Here is a 17,845-nt window from a genome sequence, read left to right as displayed (position 1 = left end):
CACTAACATGGCACTAACATGACACTAACATGGCACTAACATGACACTAACATGGAACTAACATGACAATGACATGACACTGACATGGCACTAACATGACACTAACATGGCACAAACATGACACTAACATGGCACTAACATGACACTAACATGGCACTAACATGACAATGACATGGCACTAACATGACAATGACATGACACTAACATGGCACTAACATGACAATGACATGACACTGACATGGCTCTAACATGGCACTAACATGACACTGACATGGCTCTAACATGGCACTAACATGGCACTAATACGTCACTAACATGACACTAACATGGCACTAACATGGCACTAACATGACACTGACATGACACTAACATGGCACTAACATGGCACTAATACGTCACTAACATGACACATACATGACACTAACATGGCACTAATACGTCACTAATACAACACTAATACGACACTAACATGGCACTAACATGGCACTAACATGACACTGACATGACACTGACATGACACTGACATGGCACTAACATCGCTCTAAAATGGCACTAACATGGCACTAATACGTCACTAACATGACAATGACATTACACTAACATGGCACTAACATGACAATGACATGACACTGACATGGCTCTAACATGGCACTAACATGACACTGACATGACACTGACATGGCACTGACATGGCTCTAACATGGCACTAACATGACACTGACATGGCTCTAACATGGCACTAACATGGCACTAATACGTCACTAACATGACACTAACATGGCACTAACATGGCACTAACATGACACTGACATGACACTAACATGGCACTAACATGGCACTAATACGTCACTAACATGACACTAACATGACACTAACATGGCACTAACATGACAATGACATGACACTGACATGGCTCTAACATGGCACTAACATGACACTGACATGACATTGACATGACACTAACATGGCACTAACATGGCACTAACATGACACTGACATGACACTGACATGGCACTAACATCACTCTAACATGGCACTAACATGGCACTAACATGACACTAACATGACAATGACATGACAATGACATGGCACTAACATGACAATGACATGGCACTGACATGGCACTAACATGACACTAACATGACAATGACATGACACTAACATGGCACTAACATGGCACTAACATGACACTAACATGGCACTAACATGACAATGACATGGCACTAACATGACAATTACATGACACTAACATGGCACTAACATGACACTAACATGGCACTAACATGACACTGACATGGCACTAACATGACAATGACATAACACTAACATGGCACTAACATGACAATGACATGACACTGACATGGCTCTAACATGGCACTAACATGACACTGACATGGCTCTAACATGGAACTAACATGGCACTAATACGTCACTAACATGACACTAACATGGCACTAACATGGCACTAACATGACACTGACATGACACTAACATGGCACTAACATGACACTGACAAGACACTAACATGGCACTAACATGGCACTAATACGTCACTAACATGACACTGACATGACACTAACATGGCACTAACATGACAATGACATGACACTGACATGGCTCTAACATGGCACTAACATGACACTGACATGACACTGACATGACACTGACATGACACTAACATGGCACTAACATGGCACTAACATGACACTGACATGACACTGACATGGCACTAACATCGCTCTAACATGGCACTAACATGGCACTAATACGTCACTAACATGACACTGACATGGCACTAACATGGCATTAACATGACACAAACATGACACTAACATGACACTAACATGACAATGACATTACAATGACACGGCACTAACATGACAATGACATGGCACTGACATGGCACTAACATGACAATGATATGGCACTGACATGGCACTAACATGGCACTAACATGGCACTAATACGTCACTAACATGACACTAACATGGCACTAACATGGCACTAACATGACACTGACATGACACTAACATGGCACTAACATGACACTGACAAGACACTAACATGGCACTAACATGGCACTAATACGTCACTAACATGACACTGACATGACACTAACATGGCACTAACATGACAATGACATGACACTGACATGGCTCTAACATGGCACTAACATGACACTGACATGACACTGACATGACACTGACATGACACTAACATGGCACTAACATGGCACTAACATGACACTGACATGACACTGACATGGCACTAACATCGCTCTAACATGGCACTAACATGGCACTAATACGTCACTAACATGACACTGACATGGCACTAACATGGCATTAACATGACACAAACATGACACTAACATGACACTAACATGACAATGACATGACAATGACACGGCACTAACATGACAATGACATGGCACTGACATGGCACTAACATGACAATGATATGGCACTGACATGGCACTAACATGGCACTAACATGGCACTAACATGACACTAACATGACACTAACATGACAATGACATGGCACTAACATGACACTAACATGGCACTAACATGGCACTAACATGACACTAACATGACAATGACATGACAATGACATGGCACTAACATGACACTAACATGACACTGACATGGCACTAACATGGCACTAACATGACACTAACATGACACTAACATGACAATGACATGGCACTAACATGACAATAACATGGCACTAACATGACAATTACATGACAATGAAATGGCACTAACATGACAATGACATGGCACTGACATGGCACTAACATGACAGTAACCTGACACTAACATGACAATGACCTGGCACTAACATGACACTAACATGGCACTAACATGACACTAACATGACACTAACATGACAATGACATGGCACTAACATGACACTAACATGGCACTAACATGACAATGACATGACTATGACATGGCACTAACATGACAATGACATGGCACTGACATGGCACTAACATGGCACTAACAAGACACTAACATGATACTAACATGACAATGACATGGCACTAACATGACACTAACAGGGCACTAACATGGCACTAACATGACACTAACATGACACTAACATGACAATGACATGGCACTAACATGACACTAACATGACACTAACATGACAATGACATGACACTAACATGACACTAACATGGCACTAACATGACAATGACATGACACTAACATGACACTAACATGGCACTAACATGACACCAACATGACACTAACATGGCACTAACATGACAATGACATAGCACTAACATGACACTAACATGACAATGACATGGCACTAACATGACACTAACATGACACTAACATGACAATGACATGACACTAACATGACACTAACATGGCACTAACATGACAATGACATGACACTAACATGACACTAACATGGCACTAACATGACACCAACATGACACTAACATGGCACTAACATGACAATGACATAACACTAACATGACAATGACATGGCACTAACATCGCTCTAACATGGCACTAACATGGCACTAATACGTCACTAACATGACAATGACATTACACTAACATGGCACTAACATGACAATGACATGACACTGACATGGCTCTAACATGGCACTAACATGACACTGACATGACACTGACATGGCACTGACATGACACTATCATGGCAATAACATGACACTAACATGGCACTAACATGACAATGACATGGCACTAACATGACAATGACATGACACTAACATGGCACTAACATGGCACTAACATGACACTAACATGGCACTAACATGACAATGACATGGCACTAACATGACAATGACAAGACACTAACATAGCACTAACATGACACTAACATGGCACTAACATGACACTGACATGGCACTAACATGACAATGACATAACACTAACATGGCACTAACATGACAATGATATGACACTGACATGGCTCTAACATGGCACTAACATGACACTGACATGGCTCTATCATGGCACTAACATGGCACTAATACGTCACTAACATGACACTAACATGGCACTAACATGGCACTAACATGACACTGACATGACACTAACATGGCACTAACATGGCACTAATACGTCACTAACATGACACTAACATGACACTAACATGGCACTAACATGACAATGACATGACACTGACATGGCTCTAACATGGCACTAACATGACACTGACATGACACTGACATGACACTAACATGGCACTAACATGGCACTAACATGACACTGACATGACACTGACATGGCACTAACATCGCTCTAACATGGCACTAACATGGCACTAACATGACACTAACATGACAATGACATGACAATGACATGGCACTAACATGACAATGACATGGCACTGACATGGCACTAACATGACACTAACATGACAATGACATGACACTAACATGGCACTAACATGGCACTAACATGACACTAACATGGCACTAACATGACAATGACATGGCACTAACATGACAATGACATGACACTAACATGGCACTAACATGACACTAACATGGCACTAACATGACACTGACATGGCACTAACATGACAATGACATGACACTGACATGGCTCTAACATGGCACTAACATGACACTGACATGGCTCTAACATGGCACTAACATGGCACTAATACGTCACTAACATGACACTAACATGGCACTAACATGGCACTAACATGACACTGACATGACACTAACATGGCACTAACATGACACTGACAAGACACTAACATGGCACTAACATGGCACTAATACGTCACTAACATGACACTGACATGACACTAACATGGCACTAACATGACAATGACATGACACTGACATGGCTCTAACATGGCACTAACATGACACTGACATGACACTGACATGACACTGACATGACACTAACATGGCACTAACATGGCACTAACATGACACTGACATGACACTGACATGGCACTAACATCGCTCTAACATGGCACTAACCTGGCACTAATACGTCACTAACATGACACTGACATGGCACTAACATGGCATTAACATGACACTAACATGACACTAACATGACACTAACATGACAATGACATGACAATGACACGGCACTAACATGACAATGACATGGCACTGACATGGCACTAACATGACAATGATATGGCACTGACATGGCACTAACATGGCACTAACATGGCACTAACATGACACTAACATGACACTAACATGACAATGACATGGCACTAACATGACACTAACAAGGCACTAACATGGCACTAACATGACACTAACATGACAATGACATGACAATGACATGGCACTAACATGACACTAACATGACACTGACATGGCACTAACATAGCACTAACATGACACTAACATGACACTAACATGACAATGACATGGCACTAACATGACAATAACATGGCACTAACATGACAATGACATGACAATGACATGGCACTAACATGACAATGACATGGCACTGACATGGCACTAACATGGCACTAACATGACACTAACCTGACACTAACATGACAATAACCTGGCACTAACATTACACTAACATGGCACTAACATGACAATGACATGACAATGACATGGCACTAACATGACAATGACATGGCACTGACATGGCACTAACATGGCACTAACAAGACACTAACATGATACTAACATGACAATGACATGGCACTAACATGACACTAACAGGGCACTAACATGGCACTAACATGGCACTAACATGACACTAACATGACAATGAAATGGCACTAACATGACACTAACATGACACTAACATGACAATGACATGACACTAACATGACACTAACATGGCACTAACATGACAATGACATGACACTAACATGACACTAACATGGCATTAACATGACACCAACATGACACTAACATGGCACTAACATGACAATGACATAACACTAACATGACAATGACATGGCACTAACATGACAATGACATGACACTGACATGGCACTAACATGACACTAACATTGGCTTTGACATGGCACTAACATGGCACTAACATGACACTAACATGGCACTAACATGACAATAACATGGCACTAACATGACAATGACATGACACTAACATGGCACTAACATGGCACTAACATGACACTAACATGGCACTAACATGACAATGACATGGCACTAACATGACAATGACATGACACTGACATGGCACTAACATGGCACTAACATGACACTAACATGGCACTAACATGACAATGACATGGCACTAACATGACACTGACATGGCACTAACATGACACTAACATGGCACTAACATGACACTAACATGGCACTAACATGACACTAACATGGCACTAACATGACAATGACATGGCACTAACATGACAATGACATGGCACAAACATGACACTAACATTGCACTAACATGACACTAACATGGCACTAACATGACACTAACATGGCACTAACATGACACTAACATGGCACTGACATGACACTGACATGGCACTAACATGAAACTAACATGGCACTAACATGACACTAACATGGCACTAACATGACACTAACATGGCACTAACATGACAATGACATGGCACAAACATGACACTAACATGGCACTAACATGACACTAACATGGCGCTAACATGACAATGACATGGCACTAACATGGCACTAACATGACTCTAACATGGCACTAACATGACACTAACATGCCACTAACATGACACTAACATGGCACTAACATAACAATGACATGGCACTAACATGACAATGACATGACACTGACATGGCACTAACATGACACTAACATGGCACTGACATGACACTAACATGGCACTAACATGACACTAACATGGAACTAACATGACAATGACATGACACTGACATGGCACTAACATGACACTAACATGGCACTAACATGACACTAACATGGCACTAACATGACACTAACATGGCACTAACATGACAATGACATGGCACTAACATGACAATGACATGACACTGACATGGCACTAACATGACACTAACATGGCACTAACATTACACTAACATGGCACTAACATGACACTAACATGGAACTAACATGACAATGACATGACACTGACATGGCACTAACATGACACTAACATGGCACTAACATGACACTAACATGGCACTAACATGACACTAACATGGCACTAACATGACAATGACATGGCACTAACATGACAATGACATGACACTAACATGGCACTAACATGACAATGACATGACACTGACATGGCTCTAACATGGCACTAACATGACACTGACATGGCTCTATCATGGCACTAACATGGCACTAATACGTCACTAACATGACACTAACATGGCACTAACATGGCACTAACATGACACTGACATGACACTAACATGGCACTAACATGGCACTAATACGTCACTAACATGACACTAACATGACACTAACATGGCACTAACATGACAATGACATGACACTGACATGGCTCTAACATGGCACTAACATGACACTGACATGACACTGACATGACACTAACATGGCACTAACATGGCACTAACATGACACTGACATGACACTGACATGGCACTAACATCGCTCTAACATGGCACTAACATGGCACTAACATGACACTAACATGACAATGACGTGACAATGACATGGCACTAACATGACAATGACATGGCACTGACATGGCACTAACATGACACTAACATGACAATGACATGACACTAACATGGCACTAACATGGCACTAACATGACACTAACATGGCACTAACATGACAATGACATGGCACTAACATGACAATGACATGACACTAACATGGCACTAACATGACACTAACATGGCACTAACATGACACTGACATGGCACTAACATGACAATGACATGACACTGACATGGCTCTAACATGGCACTAACATGACACTGACATGGCTCTAACATGGCACTAACATGGCACTAATACGTCACTAACATGACACTAACATGGCACTAACATGGCACTAACATGACACTGACATGACACTAACATGGCACTAACATGACACTGACAAGACACTAACATGGCACTAACATGGCACTAATACGTCACTAACATGACACTGACATGACACTAACATGGCACTAACATGACAATGACATGACACTGACATGGCTCTAACATGGCACTAACATGACACTGACATGACACTGACATGACACTGACATGACACTAACATGGCACTAACATGGCACTAACATGACACTGACATGACACTGACATGGCACTAACATCGCTCTAACATGGCACTAACCTGGCACTAATACGTCACTAACATGACACTGACATGGCACTAACATGGCATTAACATGACACTAACATGACACTAACATGACACTAACATGACAATGACATGACAATGACACGGCACTAACATGACAATGACATGGCACTGACATGGCACTAACATGACAATGATATGGCACTGACATGGCACTAACATGGCACTAACATGGCACTAACATGACACTAACATGACACTAACATGACAATGACATGGCACTAACATGACACTAACAAGGCACTAACATGGCACTAACATGACACTAACATGACAATGACATGACAATGACATGGCACTAACATGACACTAACATGACACTGACATGGCACTAACATGGCACTAACATGACACTAACATGACACTAACATGACAATGACATGGCACTAACATGACAATAACATGGCACTAACATGACAATGACATGACAATGACATGGCACTAACATGACAATGACATGGCACTGACATGGCACTAACATGGCACTAACATGACACTAACCTGACACTAACATGACAATAACCTGGCACTAACATGACACTAACATGGCACTAACATGACAATGACATGACAATGACATGGCACTAACATGACAATGACATGGCACTGACATGGCACTAACATGGCACTAACAAGACACTAACATGATACTAACATGACAATGACATGGCACTAACATGACACTAACAGGGCACTAACATGGCACTAACATGGCACTAACATGACACTAACATGACACTAACATGACAATGACATGGCACTAACATGACACTAACATGACACTAACATGACAATGACATGACACTAACATGACACTAACATGGCACTAACATGACAATGACATGACACTAACATGACACTAACATGGCATTAACATGACACCAACATGACACTAACATGGCACTAACATGACAATGACATAACACTAACATGACAATGACATGGCACTAACATGACAATGACATGACACTGACATGGCACTAACATGACACTAACATTGGCACTGACATGGCACTAACATGGCACTAACATGACACTAACATGGCACTAACATGACAATAACATGGCACTAACATGACAATGACATGACACTAACATGGCACTAACATGGCACTAACATGACACTAACATGGCACTAACATGACAATGACATGGCACTAACATGACAATGACATGACACTGACATGGCACTAACATGGCACTAACATGACACTAACATGGCACTAACATGACAATGACATGGCACTAACATGACACTGACATGGCACTAACATGACACTAACATGGCACTAACATGACACTAACATGGCACTAACATGACACTAACATGGCACTAACATGACAATGACATGGCACTAACATGACAATGACATGGCACAAACATGACACTAACATTGCACTAACATGACACTAACATGGCACTAACATGACACTAACATGGCACTAACATGACACTAACATGGCACTGACATGACACTGACATGGCACTAACATGAAACTAACATGGCACTAACATGACACTAACATGGCACTAACATGACACTAACATGGCACTAACATGACAATGACATGGCACTAACATGACAATGACATGGCACAAACATGACACTAACATGGCACTAACATGACACTAACATGGCGCTAACATGACAATGACATGGCACTAACATGGCACTAACATGACTCTAACATGGCACTAACATGACACTAACATGCCACTAACATGACACTAACATGGCACTAACATAACAATGACATGGCACTAACATGACAATGACATGACACTGACATGGCACTAACATGACACTAACATGGCACTGACATGACACTAACATGGCACTAACATGACACTAACATGGAACTAACATGACAATGACATGACACTGACATGGCACTAACATGACACTAACATGGCACTAACATGACACTAACATGGCACTAACATGACACTAACATGGCACTAACATGACAATGACATGGCACTAACATGACAATGACATGACACTGACATGGCACTAACATGACACTAACATGGCACTAACATTACACTAACATGGCACTAACATGACACTAACATGGAACTAACATGACAATGACATGACACTGACATGGCACTAACATGACACTAACATGGCACTAACATGACACTAACATGGCACTAACATGACACTAACATGGCACTAACATGACAATGACATGGCACTAACATGACAATGACATGGCACAAACATGACACTAACATGGCACTAACATGACACTAACATGGCGCTAACATGACAATGACATGGCACTAACATGGCACTAACATGACTCTAACATGGCACTAACATGACACTAACATGCCACTAACATGACACTAACATGGCACTAACATAACAATGACATGGCACTAACATGACAATGACATGACACTGACATGGCACTAACATGACACTAACATGGCACTGACATGACACTAACATGGCACTAACATGACACTAACATGGAACTAACATGACAATGACATGACACTGACATGGCACTAACATGACACTAACATGGCACTAACATGACACTAACATGGCACTAACATGACACTAACATGGCACTAACATGACAATGACATGGCACTAACATGACAATGACATGACACTGACATGGCACTAACATGACACTAACATGGCACTAACATTACACTAACATGGCACTAACATGACACTAACATGGAACTAACATGACAATGACATGACACTGACATGGCACTAACATGACACTAACATGGCACTAACATGACACTAACATGGCACTAACATGACACTAACATGGCACTAACATGACAATGACATGGCACTAACATGACAATGACATGACACTAACATGGCACTAACATGACACTGACATGACACTAACATGGCACTAACATGACACTAACATGGCCCTAACATGACACTAACATGGCACTAACATGACACTAACATGGCACTGACATGACACTGACATGGCACTAACATGACACTAACATGGCACTAACATGACACTAACATGGCACTAACATGACACTAACATGGCACTAACATGACAATGACATGGCACTAACATGACAATGACATGGCACAAACATGACACTAACATTGCACTAACATGACACTAACATGGCACTAACATGACACTAACATGGCACTAACATGACACTAACATGGCACTGACATGACACTGACATGGCACTAACATGAAACTAACATGGCACTAACATGACACTAACATGGCACTAACATGACACTAACATGGCACTAACATGACAATGACATGGCACTAACATGACAATGACATGGCACAAACATGACACTAACATGGCACTAACATGACACTAACATGGCGCTAACATGACAATGACATGGCACTGACATGGCACTAACATGACTCTAACATGGCACTAACATGACACTAACATGGCACTAACATGACACTAACATGGCACTAACATAACAATGACATGGCACTAACATGACAATGACATGACACTGACATGGCACTAACATGTCACTAACATGGCACTGACATGACACTAACATGGCACTAACATGACACTAACATGGAACTAACATGACAATGACATGACACTGACATGGCACTAACATGACACTAACATGGCACTAACATGACACTAACATGGCACTAACATGACACTAACATGGCACTAACATGACAATGACATGGCACTAACATGACAATGACATGACACTGACATGGCACTAACATGACACTAACATGGCACTAACATGACACTAACATGGCACTAACATGACACTAACATGGAACTAACATGACAATGAAATGACACTGACATGGCACTAACATGACACTAACATGGCACTAACATGACACTAACATGGCACTAACATGACACTAACATGGCACTAACATGACAATGACATGGCACTAACATGACAATGACATGACACTAACATGGCACTAACATGACACTTACATGACACTGACATGGCTCTAACATGGCACTAACATGACACTGACATGGCTCTAACATGGCACTAACATGGCACTAATTTGTCACTAACATGACACTAACATGGCACTAACATGGCACTGACATGACACTGACATGACACTAAAATGGCACTAACATGGCACTAATACGTCACTAACATGACACTGACATGACACTAACATGGCACTAACATGGCACTAATACGTCACTAATACGACACTAACATGGCACTAACATGGCACTAACATGACACTGACATGACACTGACATGGCACTAACATCGCTCTAACATGGCACTAACATGGCACTAACATGGCACTAACATGACACTGACATGACACTGACATGGCACTAACATGAAACTAACATGACACTAACATGGCACTGACATGGCACTGACATGGCACTGACATGACACTAACATGGCACTAACATGACACTAACATGGCACTAACATGACAATGACATGGCACTAACATGACAATGACATGACACTAACATGGCACAAACATGGCACTAACATGACACTAACATGGCACTAACATGACAATGACATGGCACTAACATGACAATGACATGACACTAACATGGCACTAACATGGCACTAACATGGCACTAACATGACACTGACATGGCACTAACATGACAATGACATGACACTAACATGGCACTAACATGACAATGACATGACACTTACATGGCTCTAACATGGCACTAACATGACACTGACATGGCTCTAACATGGCACTAACATGGCACTAATACGTCACTAACATTACACTAACATGGCACTAACATGGCACTAACATGACACTGACATGGCACTAACATGACAATGACATGACACTAACATGGCACTAACATGACAATGACATGACACTTACATGGCTCTAACATGGCACTAACATGACACTAACATGGCACTAACATGACACTAACATGGCACTAACATGACAATGACATGGCACTAACATGACAATGACATGGCACAAACATGACACTAACATGGCACTAACATGACACTAACATGGCGCTAACATGACAATGACATGGCACTAACATGGCACTAACATGACTCTAACATGGCACTAACATGACACTAACATGGCACTAACATGACACTAACATGGCACTAACATAACAATGACATGGCACTAACATGACAATGACATGACACTGACATGGCACTAACATGACACTAACATGGCACTGACATGACACTAACATGGCACTAACATGACACTAACATGGAACTAACATGACAATGACATGACACTGACATGGCACTAACATGACACTAACATGGCACTAACATGACACTAACATGGCACTAACATGACACTAACATGGCACTAACATGACAATGACATTGCACTAACATGACAATGACATGACACTGACATGGCACTAACATAACACTAACATGGCACTAACATTACACTAACATGGCACTAACATGACACTAACATGGAACTAACATGACAATGACATGACACTGACATGGCACTAACATGACACTAACATGGCACTAACATGACACTAACATGGCACTAACATGACACTAACATGGCACTAACATGACAATGACATGGCACTAACATGAAAATGACATGACACTAACATGGCACTAACATGACACTGACATGACACTAACATGGCACTAACATGACACTAACATGGCCCTAACATGACACTAACATGGCACTAACATGACACTAACATGGCACTAACATGACACTAACATGGCACTGACATGACACTGACATGGCATTAACATGACACTAACATGGCACTAACATGACACTAACATGGCACTAACATGACACTAACATGGCACTAACATGACAATGACATGGCACTAACATGACAATGACATGGCACAAACATGACACTAACATTGCACTAACATGACACTAACATGGCACTAACATGACACTAACATGGCACTAACATGACACTAACATGGCACTGACATGACACTGACATGGCACTAACATGAAACTAACATGGCACTAACATGACACTAACATGGCACTAACATGACACTAACATGGCACTAACATGACAATGACATGGCACTAACATGACAATGACATGGCACAAACATGACACTAACATGGCACTAACATGACACTAACATGGCGCTAACATGACAATGACATGGCACTAACATGGCACTAACATGACTCTAACATGGCACTAACATGACACTAACATGGCACTAACATGACACTAACATGGCACTAACATAACAATGACATGGCACTAACATGACAATGACATGACACTGACATGGCACTAACATGACACTAACATGGCACTGACATGACACTAACATGGCACTAACATGACACTAACATGGAACTAACATGACAATGACATGACACTGACATGGCACTAACATGACACTAACATGGCACTAACATGACACTAACATGGCACTAACATGACACTAACATGGCACTAACATGACAATGACATGGCACTAACATGACAATGACATGACACTGACATGGCACTAACATGACACTAACATGGCACTAACATGACACTAACATGGCACTAACATGACACTAACATGGAACTAACATGACAATGACATGACACTGACATGGCACTAACATGACACTAACATGGCACTAACATGACACTAACATGGCACTAACATGACACTAACATGGCACTAACATGACAATGACATGGCACTAACATGGCACTAACATGACACTAACATGGCACTAACATGACAATGACATGGCACTAACATGACAATGACATGACACTAACATGGCACTAACATGACACTGACATGACACTAACATGGCACTAACATGACACTAACATGGCACTAACATGACAATGACATGGCACTAACATGACAATGACATGACACTGACATGGCACTAACATGACACTAACATGGCACTAACATTACACTAACATGGCACTAACATGACACTAACATGGAACTAACATGACAATGACATGACACTGACATGGCACTAACATGACACTAACATGGCACTAACATGACACTAACATGGCACTAACATGACACTAACATGGCACTAACATGACAATGACATGGCACTAACATGACAATGACATGACACTAACATGGCACTAACATGACACTGACATGACACTAACATGGCACTAACATGACACTAACATGGCCCTAACATGACACTAACATGGCACTAACATGACACTAACATGGCACTGACATGACACTGACATGGCACTAACATGACACTAACATGGCACTAACATGACACTAACATGGCACTAACATGACACTAACATGGCACTAACATGACAATGACATGGCACTAACATGACAATGACATGGCACAAACATGACACTAACATTGCACTAACATGACACTAACATGGCACTAACATGACACTAACATGGCACTAACATGACACTAACATGGCACTGACATGACACTGACATGGCACTAACATGAAACTAACATGGCACTAACATGACACTAACATGGCACTAACATGACACTAACATGGCACTAACATGACAATGACATGGCACTAACATGACAATGACATGGCACAAACATGACACTAACATGGCACTAACATGACACTAACATGGCGCTAACATGACAATGACATGGCACTGACATGGCACTAACATGACTCTAACATGGCACTAACATGACACTAACATGGCACTAACATGACACTAACATGGCACTAACATAACAATGACATGGCACTAACATGACAATGACATGACACTGACATGGCACTAACATGTCACTAACATGGCACTGACATGACACTAACATGGCACTAACATGACACTAACATGGAACTAACATGACAATGACATGACACTGACATGGCACTAACATGACACTAACATGGCACTAACATGACACTAACATGGCACTAACATGACACTAACATGGCACTAACATGACAATGACATGGCACTAACATGACAATGACATGACACTGACATGGCACTAACATGACACTAACATGGCACTAACATGACACTAACATGGCACTAACATGACACTAACATGGAACTAACATGACAATGAAATGACACTGACATGGCACTAACATGACACTAACATGGCACTAACATGACACTAACATGGCACTAACATGACACTAACATGGCACTAACATGACAATGACATGGCACTAACATGACAATGACATGACACTAACATGGCACTAACATGACACTTACATGACACTGACATGGCTCTAACATGGCACTAACATGACACTGACATGGCTCTAACATGGCACTAACATGGCACTAATTTGTCACTAACATGACACTAACATGGCACTAACATGGCACTGACATGACACTGACATGACACTAAAATGGCACTAACATGGCACTAATACGTCACTAACATGACACTGACATGACACTAACATGGCACTAACATGGCACTAATACGTCACTAATACGACACTAACATGGCACTAACATGGCACTAACATGACACTGACATGACACTGACATGGCACTAACATCGCTCTAACATGGCACTAACATGGCACTAACATGGCACTAACATGACACTGACATGACACTGACATGGCACTAACATGAAACTAACATGACACTAACATGGCACTGACATGGCACTGACATGGCACTGACATGACACTAACATGGCACTAACATGACACTAACATGGCACTAACATGACAATGACATGGCACTAACATGACAATGACATGACACTAACATGGCACAAACATGGCACTAACATGACACTAACATGGCACTAACATGACAATGACATGGCACTAACATGACAATGACATGACACTAACATGGCACTAACATGGCACTAACATGGCACTAACATGACACTGACATGGCACTAACATGACAATGACATGACACTAACATGGCACTAACATGACAATGACATGACACTTACATGGCTCTAACATGGCACTAACATGACACTGACATGGCTCTAACATGGCACTAACATGGCACTAATACGTCACTAACATTACACTAACATGGCACTAACATGGCACTAACATGACACTGACATGGCACTAACATGACAATGACATGACACTAACATGGCACTAACATGACAATGACATGACACTTACATGGCTCTAACATGGCACTAACATGACACTAACATGGCACTAACATGACACTAACATGGCACTAACATGACAATGACATGGCACTAACATGACAATGACATGGCACAAACATGACACTAACATGGCACTAACATGACACTAACATGGCGCTAACATGACAATGACATGGCACTAACATGGCACTAACATGACTCTAACATGGCACTAACATGACACTAACATGGCACTAACATGACACTAACATGGCACTAACATAACAATGACATGGCACTAACATGACAATGACATGACACTGACATGGCACTAACATGACACTAACATGGCACTGACATGACACTAACATGGCACTAACATGACACTAACATGGAACTAACATGACAATGACATGACACTGACATGGCACTAACATGACACTAACATGGC

Source organism: Eucyclogobius newberryi, unplaced genomic scaffold, assembly GCF_026437365.1.
Source record: "Eucyclogobius newberryi isolate DKJ021-1_F unplaced genomic scaffold, fEucNew1.0.hap1 SCAF_16, whole genome shotgun sequence".
Taxonomy (NCBI): Eukaryota; Metazoa; Chordata; class Actinopteri; order Gobiiformes; family Gobiidae; genus Eucyclogobius; species Eucyclogobius newberryi.
This window is presented reverse-complemented; position numbering follows the sequence as displayed.